The sequence below is a fragment of the Vulpes lagopus genome, chromosome 16, assembly GCF_018345385.1.
Source record: "Vulpes lagopus strain Blue_001 chromosome 16, ASM1834538v1, whole genome shotgun sequence".
NCBI classification, from domain to species: Eukaryota; Metazoa; Chordata; class Mammalia; order Carnivora; family Canidae; genus Vulpes; species Vulpes lagopus.
The window spans coordinates 20,748,064-20,762,008 of NC_054839.1; the positions used below are offsets into that span (position 1 = coordinate 20,748,064).

Below are 13,945 nucleotides of genomic sequence, written 5' to 3' on the forward strand. Positions count from 1 at the left end.
GTACAATATGTAACTTTTTGTGATTGGTTTTTTCACTACATATAATCCTCTGGAGATTATGCCAGGTTGTTGCATGTATCAACATCAACAGCTTATTCCTTTTATCATTAAATTGAATTCCACGCTATGGATATATCAGTTCATTTAGCCATTCAGTTGTTCATGTATATCTGAATTATTTCAAATTTTGCTATTATTATAAAACTCATAAACATTCCTGAGCAGGATTTTTTTTTGTGGGTTTTTGTTTTTGAAGATTTTATTTATTTATTCATGAGAGGCACAGAGAGAAGGCAGAGACATAGGCAGAGGGAGAAGCAGGCTCCCCACAGGTAGCCCAATGGGGACTCAATCCTGGGACTCTGGGATCATGCACTGAGCTGAAGGCAGACACTCAACCGCTGAGCCACCCAGGCGTCCCCTGAGGAGGATTTTGTGTGAACATACCTATTTCTCTCAGATAAATGAGGAGTACAATTGTTGTGCTATGATGTTTTAAGTACATGTTTTAGTGTAACCAACAAAGCCTACCTAACTATTTTCAGGGAGGATTGTTCCACATTATATACCCAAGAGCAAGATAACGAGTTATCTAATTTTCCCACATCCTCAACAATTAAAGTTGTCATGATTTTCTTTTTTCTTTTTACCACACAGATAGGTATATAGTTCTCTCTCATTGTGGTCCTAATTTTCATTTCCCAAATGTTTAATGATATATAACATCTTTTCTTGTGCTAATTTGCCATCTGTTTATCCTCTTCCATAAAATGTTTGTCTTTTGCTCATATTCAAATTGAATTTTTTTTTTTTTTTTACTATTGGGTGTTGAGGATTCTTTATATATTTTAGATACAAGTCTGTTGCTAGGTATGTGGTTTGTAAATATTTTATCCCACTCTGCAACTTGTCTTTTTATCTTCCTAATGGCATCTTTTGAAGACCAAAACATTAAGTTTTGATGGAGTCCAATTTGTCAATTTTTCCTGTAATGGATAATGCTTTTGGTGTCAGGTCTGAGATCTTTGCTTACTCCTAGATTTTCTCCTATATTAATATTTAAAATTTTAATCATTTTACATTTTTCATGTAAGTCCATGATCCATTTTGAGTTAATTTTTGAGTAAGGTGGAAGACTTAGCTTCAGATCAAGGTTGATTGATTGATTTTTGACTCTAGAGTATTTGGTGCATACTGCTATGTCTTCTTGGTGGATTGACCCTTTTATCATTATGTAAGGTCTCTCTTGGTCTCTGGTAGTTTTATTTGCTTTGACCTACTTTATCTTGTATAATATAGCCACTTCTACTTTAATTCATATTTTTATGATATATTTCTCTTTCATCTCTGGAGTACATTTTTGCTGAGTAGAAGATTATCAGTGAATAGTACTTATTCTTCAGTCCTTAAAAGTTTTTGTTCCTAATCTTTTTGGCCTTCCTGATTTCTGATAAGAAATTCTATCTTTTACATTTTTTTGTTGCTTTTCAGATTATTTTTCTTTTGTCTTCAGACAAGACTTGACTAAAATATGTCTTGATGTTTAGCTTCTTGAATCTGTAGGTTTATATCATTTCCAAATTTGGAGAGTTTTAAGACATCTTTTCTTCAAGTACTTTTAAAATATGCACCCCCCCTTTTAACCTTTCTTCCTGGGATTCCAATAACATGAATGCTAGATATTTTGTTGTATGCTCCTATGTTCCAAAGGCTTTATTCATTTATTTTCATTCTCTTTCCACCTTGTTGCTCAATTGAGTAAGTTCTCTTCCTTTATTTGTCCATTCATCAAGTCTTTCCTCTGTTTCCTCTAATATCCTGTTTATTCCATTTATGAAGTTTTTTAATAATTTTATTATTAATATTATTTTGGTAATTGTATTTTTTTATTTGAAACTTTCTATTTGGTACTTCTTTACATCTAACATTTCTTTTCTGATCTTCTCTAAGTTTTATTATTTCATGTGTCCACACAATTGTTCTTGAAGCATTTTATTTTTTGAAAAAAAAATTAAAAGAGTTTATTTATTTATTTGACACAGAGAGAAAACACAAGCAGGGAGAGTGGAGGTCGAGGGAGAGGGATAAGCAGGATGCCTGCTGAGTGGGGAGCCTGACACGAGCCTCCATCCCAGGACCCTGGGATCATGACGCCAACTGAAGGCAGACACTTAACTAACTGAGTCACTTAGGCACACCTCATTGAAGCATTTTTATCATGAAAGCTTTAATTCTAACATCTCTGTCATCTCAGATTTTGAATCTACTCATTGTCATTTCTCATTGGGTTTGAGATCTCCCTGGTTCTTGGTAGGACAGAGGCATCTTGTTATTGTCAGGGATGCTTGGTAAGTCCAGGCTTCTTTTGTGCTCTCCTGTGACACTGTGGAATCTTTTAGCAACCAGTGAAGCAACCAGTGAAGCTTATTGTCCTTACTCCTGCTTGGCCTTCTTGACACCAATATGACAGAAGTGTTGGAATATCTTGTTACAGCTTTGCAAGAGGGGATCCAGAGACTGCCCACTTGGTATTTGCTGACATGTGTAGGAGTAGGACCACATATTTTTGTATGGCATTTGGCTGGAAGAGAGCATTTCTTCCCTAAGAATTTTCTGTCTTGTTAAGCTTTTCATTTTCTGATCCTTTGTCTAGAGACAGCAAGCTCTTGTTGAGGCTTTTATTTTTCCCTCTTTTCTGCATCCATTCATGTCTCTGTGTTGCTGGTTCCTTCAAATCCAAGTCTGAGACACAGGAGGCAAAAAGAAATCAAGGAGTTTATCCCTGTGTTGTACTTTGGGTCCTAAATTCTCTAGTTTTTTCTCTGTCTTTCAGAATTGTCTTATGTTTGTTTTATACACAGTGTCCAGGGGTTGTATTTGTACTTAGCAAAACTAATATGGAAAAGCATTTCTACTCCACTTTTGTGGAGGTAGAATTTTCATAGCAAATTTTTAAGGTTTTGAGTTAGGCAGTGGATATAACCGTAAGGAGATCATATTCCCTGATGAAGGCTTTTGTTATAAATGAAATTAGAAGATGTCCAGAAATATTCCTATGAAACAATCATTTCCCCCCCAGGACACAATCTTAGCTAATGTGGTATATGGTGGAGCCACTTATTGAAATGAACTTGAAGAAGCATCAAGTATATAGAAGAATCAAATGTTTAATATTGGATATGTTCTATATATCCATGATTCCTTTATAGATCTGATGTTTAGAGAGATGTTAATTTGGATTTAAAATATTTCATTTTGTCAGTATATGGACTCAGTTGAAAACATGGAAAAGGAAAATGTAAAACATGGAAAACTCATCAGAGGCAGATTATAGAGATAGGCAAAGAGTAGGCCCAGAAAATTGCCCTAGTAAAAGTCAAAAGATAGACATTAGGCAATACAGAAGATACCATCAAAGATACAAATTAAAGTCAAAGAGATGATGGATGGGGAGTAGACAAGGGTGAGTCTCAGAGTCTTAAAGAAGAGAGTGAGAAGTCCAGTTACAATGAATGAGAAATAGAGGTTAATGATATGAATACTGAAATATAGTCATTGTGTTCGGGGACATGGAAATCATTATTTATTTTGGAAAGAAATGTTATTGTTTGATTGCCTTGAGTGGACATGATGAGGGGTACCTCGGAGAGTGAAAGGCAAATGATGAAGTGCATACATCATATGGAGATAACTCCACATTATCATGTGAGAAGGAGAATGCAAAATGGGAAAGTAGTTAGAATGAAGAAAGGTAAGTTTTTAAGGCATAAGGTTTATTTTAAAAATAGTTCAATCTGTTTTGATAGAATAGAGAAGGAGAAGTTAAAATGTACAAGATAAAGTATTTTTTAAGAGATTTTATTTATTTATTCATAAGAGACACACAGAGAGAGAAAGAGAGGCAGAGTCAAAGGCAGAGGGAGAAGCAGGCTCCATGCAGGGAGCCCGACGTGGGACTCAATCCCGGGATTCCAGGATCATGCCCTGAGCCAAAGGCAGATGCTCAACCACTGAGCCACCCGGATGTCCCTACTTCCTGATTTTATAAGCAGATTTTTTTTTTAAGTTTTTACTTATTTATTCATGAGAAACAGAGAGAGAGAGAGCCAGAGACACAGGCAGAGGGAGAAGCAGGCTCTATGCAGGGAGCTCAACGTGGGACTCGATCCCAAGTCTCCAGGATCAGGCCCTGGGCTGAAGGCAGCGCTAAACCACTGAGCCCCCTGGGCTGCCCAAGATAAAGTATTAATTGAAGGTGAGATTACATATAAACAGGTGACAAAGTAGGAGAAATCAATTTTGTACTTAACAGCGTTTTATATATTTCAAACTTATTATATGGCTTTCTTGTATATCCTGCTTAATGATTTCTGACTATGTAAGGGGATATCAGAAAATATTAGTTTCCTTATTTAAATATTCAAACATAGTAACATTTTTATGTTTTTGGAACAGATACAAGTAAGTAGCAAAATATCTGTAGATTTTTAAAAAAAATTATTACTTGTTCGAGATTATTGTAGCATCTGGTTCATGGTTCACAAATAGCATAAATAGAAAAATAAATACAAGATAGTTTAACTGTAAATCATAGTTAATAGTCCTTTAAATATTAGTTTATACATCTTTGGGTGCATTAAATTACACTGTCATAAACAATTTTCCCTTACTTGAAGAAGCGGTGATATGTACTAAGATTTAAAAAAAATCTGGCTTCGACTTAGAAAGTTTGTTGTTTTAAGATCTTGCTTGACCACCTACTACATGTGTTTGTAAATCCCTGCTTGCAGCTTTGTGTTTTTCATGAGACTTTCTATTCCAGTAAGAACAGCTGGTGAAATTAAGGTTACTGTCCTAAATTTCATTTAGAAGCCATTGGTGTAAAGCTATTTTCAGGATCATTTACTTGGCTCTCGAATAAACTCCTCTTAGTTAGATGTAATCTCAGTTTGCTAATGTTCAAATCATGGATGGATATCATTATGGTTCTGAAAATGAGTTTATTTTGGGTTTATTAAGTGTATATAGTAGATTTTAAAAAATTAATTTGGACATAATTTTAAAAGTACAATTTTGGACCTTGAGAACTTTAGTATTATGTGCTAAACTATAGATCTTTTAATTTTTTTAAATAATTATTTACCTATGCACTCTTGTTGCAGTTGAGGGGGTTTCTTTTTCATTTCTGTTTCAAGGAAGGATTTTATTGAGATTTATAAGAGACTTCACAGTACAAAAAACCCCTACAGTCATCTAGACTAATCCCATCATATTACAAATAAAGTTATCAGATATACAATAATCAGAGAATATAAATAATATATACCAAGTGGTGACACTACAAAGTGACAAACCCGTATTTTAAAATCTGTGATATTTGCTTTTTCCATCAGAGTGCTACAAATTTTATTGTCTTCTAATTTGGATATACTGAACAGTTGTATATTTTTATAAGAAAAGGGACTACAAGAAAAAATAACAGATTTCCTATTCTAAAATTAAAAGCCACGTGCTGGAGTTTTGAGGGTTTAATAGATAATGCTTCCCTCCTCTTTCCTCACCCAGCTTGAAATCAAACGACACATTGGAAGAACAGTGAGAAATAAGAATAGCAATATATGATAATAAAAATATTCAGAAAATATGGCTTAGGTCTGTGGTATCTTCAAATTAAAATTATACTTCTAGTCATTGGACAATCCACTTTGATAACTATAACCTCAGAAAATTAGAGCATGAGATTGCAGAATTACTTGCAGAGGACAGACCCCAAAAAGAATCAGAAGGGCTTGAATACCAATTCTCTGCCCATCTTACCAAATTCATCCACCAGATAATTTATTCTTTTCCCACTGGAAGTGAGTGAAGATGCATAACAATCCCCGGTATAGTACTCCAATAGAAGCTCCTCTCCATGCAAAAATGAGGAGCAGAGAAGAAATATCACAGAGAAACACAACAGATAGTGTGAAAAAGACTGTGTTATTAACTGAGTTTCTTAAATCCCAGCAATATTGTACCAGGCCTGACCATAGCTTTGATATGAACATATTGGAAATATAACTTTTATGATTCTAGATTCTGGAAAACTGTTAAGCTAGAAGATTGAAAGTAAAGAAAAATAACCATATCTCGCACACATACACACACACACACACACACACACACACACACACACATCTCATCTTCCATCACCAAACATGGAATTTATTTTAGATGTAAATGGAAATTAGGCCATGGATAAAAATTTGACAATGCCAACTAACAATTTGTTAAGTAACAACAGTTAGCATTTTTTAAAAGAAAAATTATAAATACAAAACAAATATTGTTGATTTAAGTAAAAAAAAACATTTCAAACAATTATATCATGGACTGATTCTAAAATACATTGCAAGAATAGAATTTGGAACAAAATTATACTTTATTAACTAAATAAATAAAGCCCAAAGGTTCTTTTAGTCACTGACCAGGTCATTAATCAATGACTAATTGTTTACTCTCAAAGTAACCCTCTAGCTTTTGAAGAATAATTAATGAGTCTGTTACCAGAATTAGTGTGTTTCTTGAACTTCTAGATATTTTACCTTATATATATCCATTACCATGGGGAACGATGACTGAACTCATGTGTTTTATATACTCATAGATTGTTCTTTCTTTTGACATGATTTTATGAATTTCATAGCTCTCTAAAGGTGCTTTTGTAATTATATTCTTGAATACTCATTCTTATAAAAATTAATATGCTATGGACTGAATGTTTGTGTCCTCTTCCCCCAAATTCATGTGTTAAAACCCTATGTTTCATTGTGATAGTATTAGAAGGTGAGGTCTTTGTATGTAATTAAGATAGATAAGGTCTTAAACATAGAGCCATCAGGAATGGGATTAGTGCCCTTACAAGAGTGATTCTGTCACCTGAGGATATATAGCAAGAAGCCTGCAGTCTACAACTAGAAAGATGGTTCTCACTAGAACATGACCATGCTGATGCTGATACCTTGATTTGCACATTCAGCCTCCAAAACAGTGAAAAATAAATTTATGTTGTTTATAAACCACCTTCTGTACTTTGTTATAGCATCTGGAATGAAGATATAATGACTAAAATTTCAATAATAAGATACTGGATTAGATGGGCTTTTATTTAATCTTACATATCACTCAGAATTTTTTCAAAACTTGTGTTATTATAAACATGTCTTCCACTTCCCATATTCAATGAATCACAAAATTCTACTAACATCTAATACATTTTCTCTTTCTGTTGCTGTCAGCCACTGTCTTGGTCCAGGCCCTCATCTTCTGGGTTGATCCAATATAGCCTAAGAGAACTTTCCACCTGGATTGTTTCTACTCCTTAAACTATAGACCTTGCCAGTGTAATATTTTTAAAGTTTACTGTGATTAAGCCATACTCACACTTGAAAATCTCCAAAGATTTTAATTTGAACAGTAGCCACTAGCAACAATCAAATTGAGTCAAATGATTTGCTACAATTGATGCATATACTCTTCTGGGGAATGTAATGTTAGAAACTGCCCTGACATGTTCTTCAAGTGAATGCCACTTGCATTGAAATTGTTTGGATTATAAACTGGGGACAGCCAGTCATAATGAAGTCAAAATAGAAACTTTAAATTAAGCACATCCCACCATCTCCTAAAAATACCAAAGATGACAGAAAATACACACACACACATGCAAAATTAGATCAGAAACTAAGACAAGAGAGTGAGAGGAAACTTTAGTATCCTCAGCATGTATTAAACAGAATTGATAGAGATCAAAGCAATACAAAATAAAGGAAAATTTATGTCACATCAAGCACACAGCCGGGTAGAGTGAGAAAGACATACCATATCTTCTCAATCTTTCAAAGACTTAAGTCCCATACTAGAAAACTAGACTCTATCTCTCAAAAAACATTCAAAGGAGACAGTAAAGGAAACATCAAGGTAGGAATGTTGTGATTTCTACTCTAGAAGATGGAGTCTCCATTAAAAAAATTAGAGGTACTAATGAGGAAAGAAAGGCAAAAACCTTTCAGCAGAGCATACTGTAGGTCTTTTGTTCATGTTCTCTATCAGTTCAAATTGCTTTATAAGAATACAGTGAGTGTCTGAGAAGCCATTATCATTTTCTGTGAAGAAGGAACCTGAATGAAGGACTCTTGAAGTGGAAGTTTTAGATGTCAACCCAGTGCATGGTTCAATGGGGACAAAACCATACAAAGTGGCAGGGCAGGCAATCCATTCAGACAAATCATTAGAAAACCTTAAAATTGGGCTAATACTGAACACTCAAAGATGCTGAGGAGACAAATCAAACATGAGATATATGCTTGTTGAAGGGCAAATAAAGAAAGGATTGACACTTGAAGATAAACAAAAAACAAAGCATACATCTAAAAATGATTTATTGACTAATGTAGAAGATTCCACAGATCTTTAGCTTTAACCACAGATTGAGAGAACAATTGGTCCCTATGAAACAGGAATAACAGAGACATAACAGCAATATTCAGGTAACAAAAGAAGATAACAGAAAGAAAAAGTACAGTTTAAAATGAAAATAAAGAAAATGGATCAGTTATGGCAGGCTTGCAAGAAACCAAAACGGTGCCTGTGTGACTGTGTAACTGATTCAGTGACATAGACAACATATTTGATTAATTTTAGGAAAAGGCAAAAGGATAAAAAATATTAGATGTGAGACATTAATAGAGATGGCAGATAATAAAGAACCAATAAACCCAAAACTAGTTTTCTTGAGAAGAGTAGAACAAGTAGAGCAAAAGCAATAGTTACATTAGGGAGAAAACTGAGCGGAAGCAAGACCAATGTGTTTGTAGGTGGAAAACAATTGACACATTCATGGGAAAATATAATTTTTCCAAATTGAGTCTGTAGGGTTTTAAGAAAAGATATTAGAAACTAAAAATACTATACCTACTCAATAATAAAAGTTTTCTTTAGAGAATTACTGGTTTCTTTATTGGAGGCTACATGCCTTTCATAGCCAAACATTCTGCCATAGAGTGTTCAAAAGTTAAATATAGTATATCTAGGATTCAAGGAAGATGTATAAATTACTATGTATGGTTACAGGCATAGCAGAAAAGAAAAAAATAGTTAATTTCAGATTTGTTAGTTATATCACAATCATTGTATTAGGATATATATTTCATTGATAGACTTTATAAACAGCTAAACATGTAATTCTTATGAATATCATTGCAAAGGGAAATATGGCACCCTTAAAATACTTCCAAACATAAAGTTAAGATCATTTAAATTAAGTTAAAATCAGAATGTATTTTATAGTTTAGTGTATATTTGTAAGTAATACTATTTTCCTTTCTGATTTTTGGATACCTTAAGATAATTCATTTATTTTTTTCTATTATTTTTGGTAAGGATATATGTGACTTACTGAGTCACATAGAATTCAAAGCTCCACTGTTGCCATCTTGCAATTCTTAATAAATTTTGAACAGAGTGCTCTGTGTATTTTTGTGCTCTATGCCTTGTAAATTATGTGGTCTGTGCTGGTGCCACATTTAAGTATTATCTCATTATGTTTATTTTACTTTCCTTTCTTCTTCCCTCTCTCCATACTTTCTTCCCCTCCTTTTTTAATAGGATTATCATAATCACTTGGGGTTAGGATATTTCAAACAACTGGAAAACCATAGCAAATAAAAAAAAAACACCCACACAATCCCCAATCTGCAAGTGCTAAATGGCCATGTTCTCAAATGAAAAGAACAACACAGATTTTCCCAAGAATGTAGAGGATATTTAAAGAGGATTTAAAGAAGAGAGTCAAGTGTGAAAACTTCTTCAAAAACTGTTGTCAGAAAGTTGTGTGTATCTCTTACCTTCACCATGATGCAAAGAAGCTCTCTGTACCTCAAAGCCAGGGAAGGTGTTAGGAGATGAATGGTAAGTTTGCGTCTATGGCACTAAGATACCACTGATATGGTATATGAGCCTTATCTGAAATGGCAAAAGTTGAGAGACTGGTTTGAGCAGCTTTGTAACCACAATCAGAGGCGTCTGCAGAGAAGAACATATATTCTGGGTAAGAATATGAGTTTGTCAGTGTGCTTGGTGATTCTGCAAAAGAATCCTACCCACAATTTCTTATCAGTAGTGAGACTACCTAACAAGGCACATCAACTTGTAAAGGCATCAAAGGGTATAGTAGGAAGGATGGATGACTTGGAGGGAAAAGATAATCTTACCAATGCCAGGGAGATCTGAAGAGGTCCCTAGTGGAGAGAGGTCTCTGAGGAATCCACAAAATTGGTATCATTCTTTAGCAGATATTTGAATATCTCTCCAAATGTTTTGAGAGCCAGAGAGAGTGAGAATGAGGTGGCGAGAGGCAGAAGAAGAAGCGGCGTCCCTGCTGAGAAGGGAATCAGACGTGAGATTTGATCCTAGAACTCTAGAATCATTACCTTAGCCCAAGGTAGACATTTAAACAACTGAGCCATCCAGGTGCCCTATTTTTTTCTTATATATTTTTTCTGCAATAATAACCCTTCTTTTATTTCTTTTTTCCTCATGAGTTTAGGAGAGAAGGAACCCTTTGACCTCCCAGTCTGTGGCTTCAAGCTCCCATTCTCATCTCATGTGGAATAAAATAGTAAACTTAACTCTGCAGCATTGAATTCCCAGCAGCAAATGCTAGTTCAGGACCCAGGACAATTCTATTTAGTGCATATGTGGAATGGGGAAAGATTTAATACTTGAATTTCTTGTACAAGAGAGGAAAAAAAGAAAAAGAAATAAAAAGACCAGGGCTCAATGAACTTCAGTACTGCCTTAATTGTACTAAAACCATACTATTTTAATAAAAAAGTCTCCTGAGGCATACAATTTAAAGACAAGGATATGCTTTCTAGACCACAAACATGGCTCCATTTTCAAGGCAGCAGGATCATGGCTCATCTCCCCATCAACTACTCTGTGGTGATGATGACAATCATGATGCATGTAAAATTCAGTGGTTCCATGCTGGCTTGTTTCTCCCTAAAAATAACTCAGTTTATATGTTTCAGTCTATTTCTCAGAATTTCTGTTGTCACCTTTCTATCCATCATCATATTCTCTATTGGTTTTACTCTTCTACTGCCTGTATATGACTCCTGGCCTCTCCTCTGGTGCTTGAGGGTTCTATATTTTTTGAAGGAAAGTGTGCATGTAGTAGTGATTCATGTTGAGCCAGTTTACTAAATCCAAAGAATCAAAGTACAATGCCAAGTTGCTAAGTCCAATAAATTAGCATCTAAGGGAGCTGATGCCTACATGAAGAGAGTTGAAGCAAGGCTGTTTCTTTCTAGACTGACCCTTCTAGGTAGGATGTTTTGATATGAAGTGAAAAACCCCTATCAAATAACCACTCTTCAGCTTTAATTCTAATATAGTTGCTATCTTTTTAAAAGATGTATTTATTTATTTTAGAGAGAGCGAGAGCACATGCAACCTGGGGTGGGGCAGGGCAAAGAGAGACAAACAGAGACAGAAACTGAGACAGAGGATCTCCAGCAAACTCCTCGCTGAGTGTGGAACCTGATGCAGGGCTGAATCCCAGGTCCTGAGATCATGATCTGAGCCAAAATCAGGAGTCAGACCCTTAACAGATTGAGTCACCCAAGTGTCCCTACGTACTGCTGTTTTTAAAATCAAGAAATGTTACATATTTTCTTTTTTTAAAAATTTTATTTATTTATTCATGAGACACACAGGGAGAGGGGCAGAGACATAGGCAGAGGGAGAAGCAGGCTCCCTGCAGGGAGCCCGATGTGGACTCAAACCCAGGTCTCCAGGATCGCACCCTGGGCCAAAGGCAGCGCTAAACTGCTGAGCCACCAAGGCTGTCCACATATTTTCATCTTCAAAATATATTTCCTTTTTTTTCCTCAAAGGAATTAAGTTGCTAATGTGACATTTGCACCTCTGTAAAGGTGGTTTATCAAAACTAAATAATGTATTTCACTAGAAAGTATTTTGCTACAAATACTCTAGTTAAAATCTTTCTTGGGGATCCCTGGATGACTCAGCAGTTTAGCACCTGCCTTTGGCCGGGGCGTGATCCTGGAGGCCAGGGATGGAGTCCTTTTTTTTTTTTTTTTAAAGATTTTATTTATTTATTCATGACACACACACACACACACACACACACACACAGAGGCAGAGACACAGGCAGAGGGAGAAGCAGGCTCCATAGAGGGAGCCCGATGTGGGACTCCATCCTGGATCTCCAGGATCAGGCCCTGGGCCAAAGGCAGTGCTAAACCGCTGAGCCACCGGGGCTGCCCCAGGGATGGAGTCCTACATCGGGTCCTACATCCTGCATGGAGCCTGCTTCTCCCTCTGCCTGTGTCTCTGCCTCTCTCTTTCTCTCTCTCTCTCATGAATAAATAAATAAAATATTTTACAAAAATCTTTCATAAATTCAGTGATTCTCATTTATTGCTGGCTTTGTGGCTGGTAACTCTGTTAATAAAAATTATTCTGACATTTTTGAAGACTGTAGGTCAGACTTTATTAAGGAAGACTAGACTAGGGGTTTTGTGGCGGTGGGGGAGGGTGGGTTGAACTCCACCTGTCCTCCCTAGCAAAACCCCATGTAGTAACCCGTACAAAGAACAGCATAGCCACCTTTGTTCTAGGGACACATTAGAGACTTCTCAGATCAGTATCTGAATGCCAGCTCCTCATTACATAACAGCAGACAATCCAGAAGACTATCAGACCTCAATTAAAAAAAATAAATAAACAAAGCCATACAATTTAAAGTACTGGAATGCAGGGTTCTTTGATTCTAAAGGAATGAGTCTCCATTTTTTTTCAAACAAGAGAAATTCTCAAATGGATTGGCTTGAGAATCAAAAGTGATCATAATATTATCATTTTATTATTCATTCTTCCCATATCTGCTAGCTCTTAAATTGTTATCATGAGGATAGTCTTTACTGTCCTTTCAGTAGATAATATTTTCTTATACTCCAATTATTACTACTAATCATACTTTATGATTATTACCAATAATAATTACTACTACTGATACATATGGCAGAACCAATTTACCTCCTTTTTGGGAGTCATCTTATATAATTCTTAATAATATGTCAGTGAAATGATCATTATCTCCAAATTTAGATTAGGAAATGGGCTGATTAGAGACACTAAGTAATATAGTCAACCCATGAACAATGCAAGGCTTAAGGGTGCTGACCTCCCACACGGTCAATAATCCACATACAACTTTTGACTCCACAAGAATTTAACTACTAATAGCCTTTTGACTGAAAGCCTTACCAATAACATAAACAGTTGATCAACACATATTTTGTTTGTTATGTGTACTATATGCTATACTTAAAATAATATAAGTAGAGCAAAAAAAATTATAAAGAAGAGAAAACACATTTACAGTCTTGTATTTATCAAGAAAAAATTGCATGTAATAGAACTGCACAGTTCAAACCTGTGTTGTTCAAGGGTCAACTGTATTTTTTTAATCATTAAAATGTTAGCCTGTGATCAAGCCCAGACTTCAACCTATGCTGTCTGAATTTAGAGCTTTTTTTATTTATCAGTATATTCTATTGTTTCTTACACATAAAATTCACACCTTAGAGTTCAGAAATGCTATATTAATATCAAGTGTAGGACACCTTATCTGGACATTTTATCCGTATATATACTTACATCAGGTATATTTTACATATCAAAGGAAGAAAAGGGACTCTAACACTGAGTCCCCGCTATAGGCACAATCTAGTTATTTTAATACACATCCTCTTGGTTGTTTGTACTCACAACAAACTTTGGAGTTATGTATAATCTGTTTTTTCATATGAGGAAACGAAGGCATCAACAGGTTAATTGGCCGTTATCTTTTGAAAAGCCTGGGTACTCACCT

General features: G+C 35.2%; 1 pseudogene; it reads left to right on the forward strand.

Moving 5' to 3' along the window:
• Positions 1-3,630: 3,630 nt before the first annotated feature.
• Positions 3,631-13,945, forward strand: part of LOC121476754 — a 65,217-nt pseudogene continuing 54,902 nt past the window's right edge.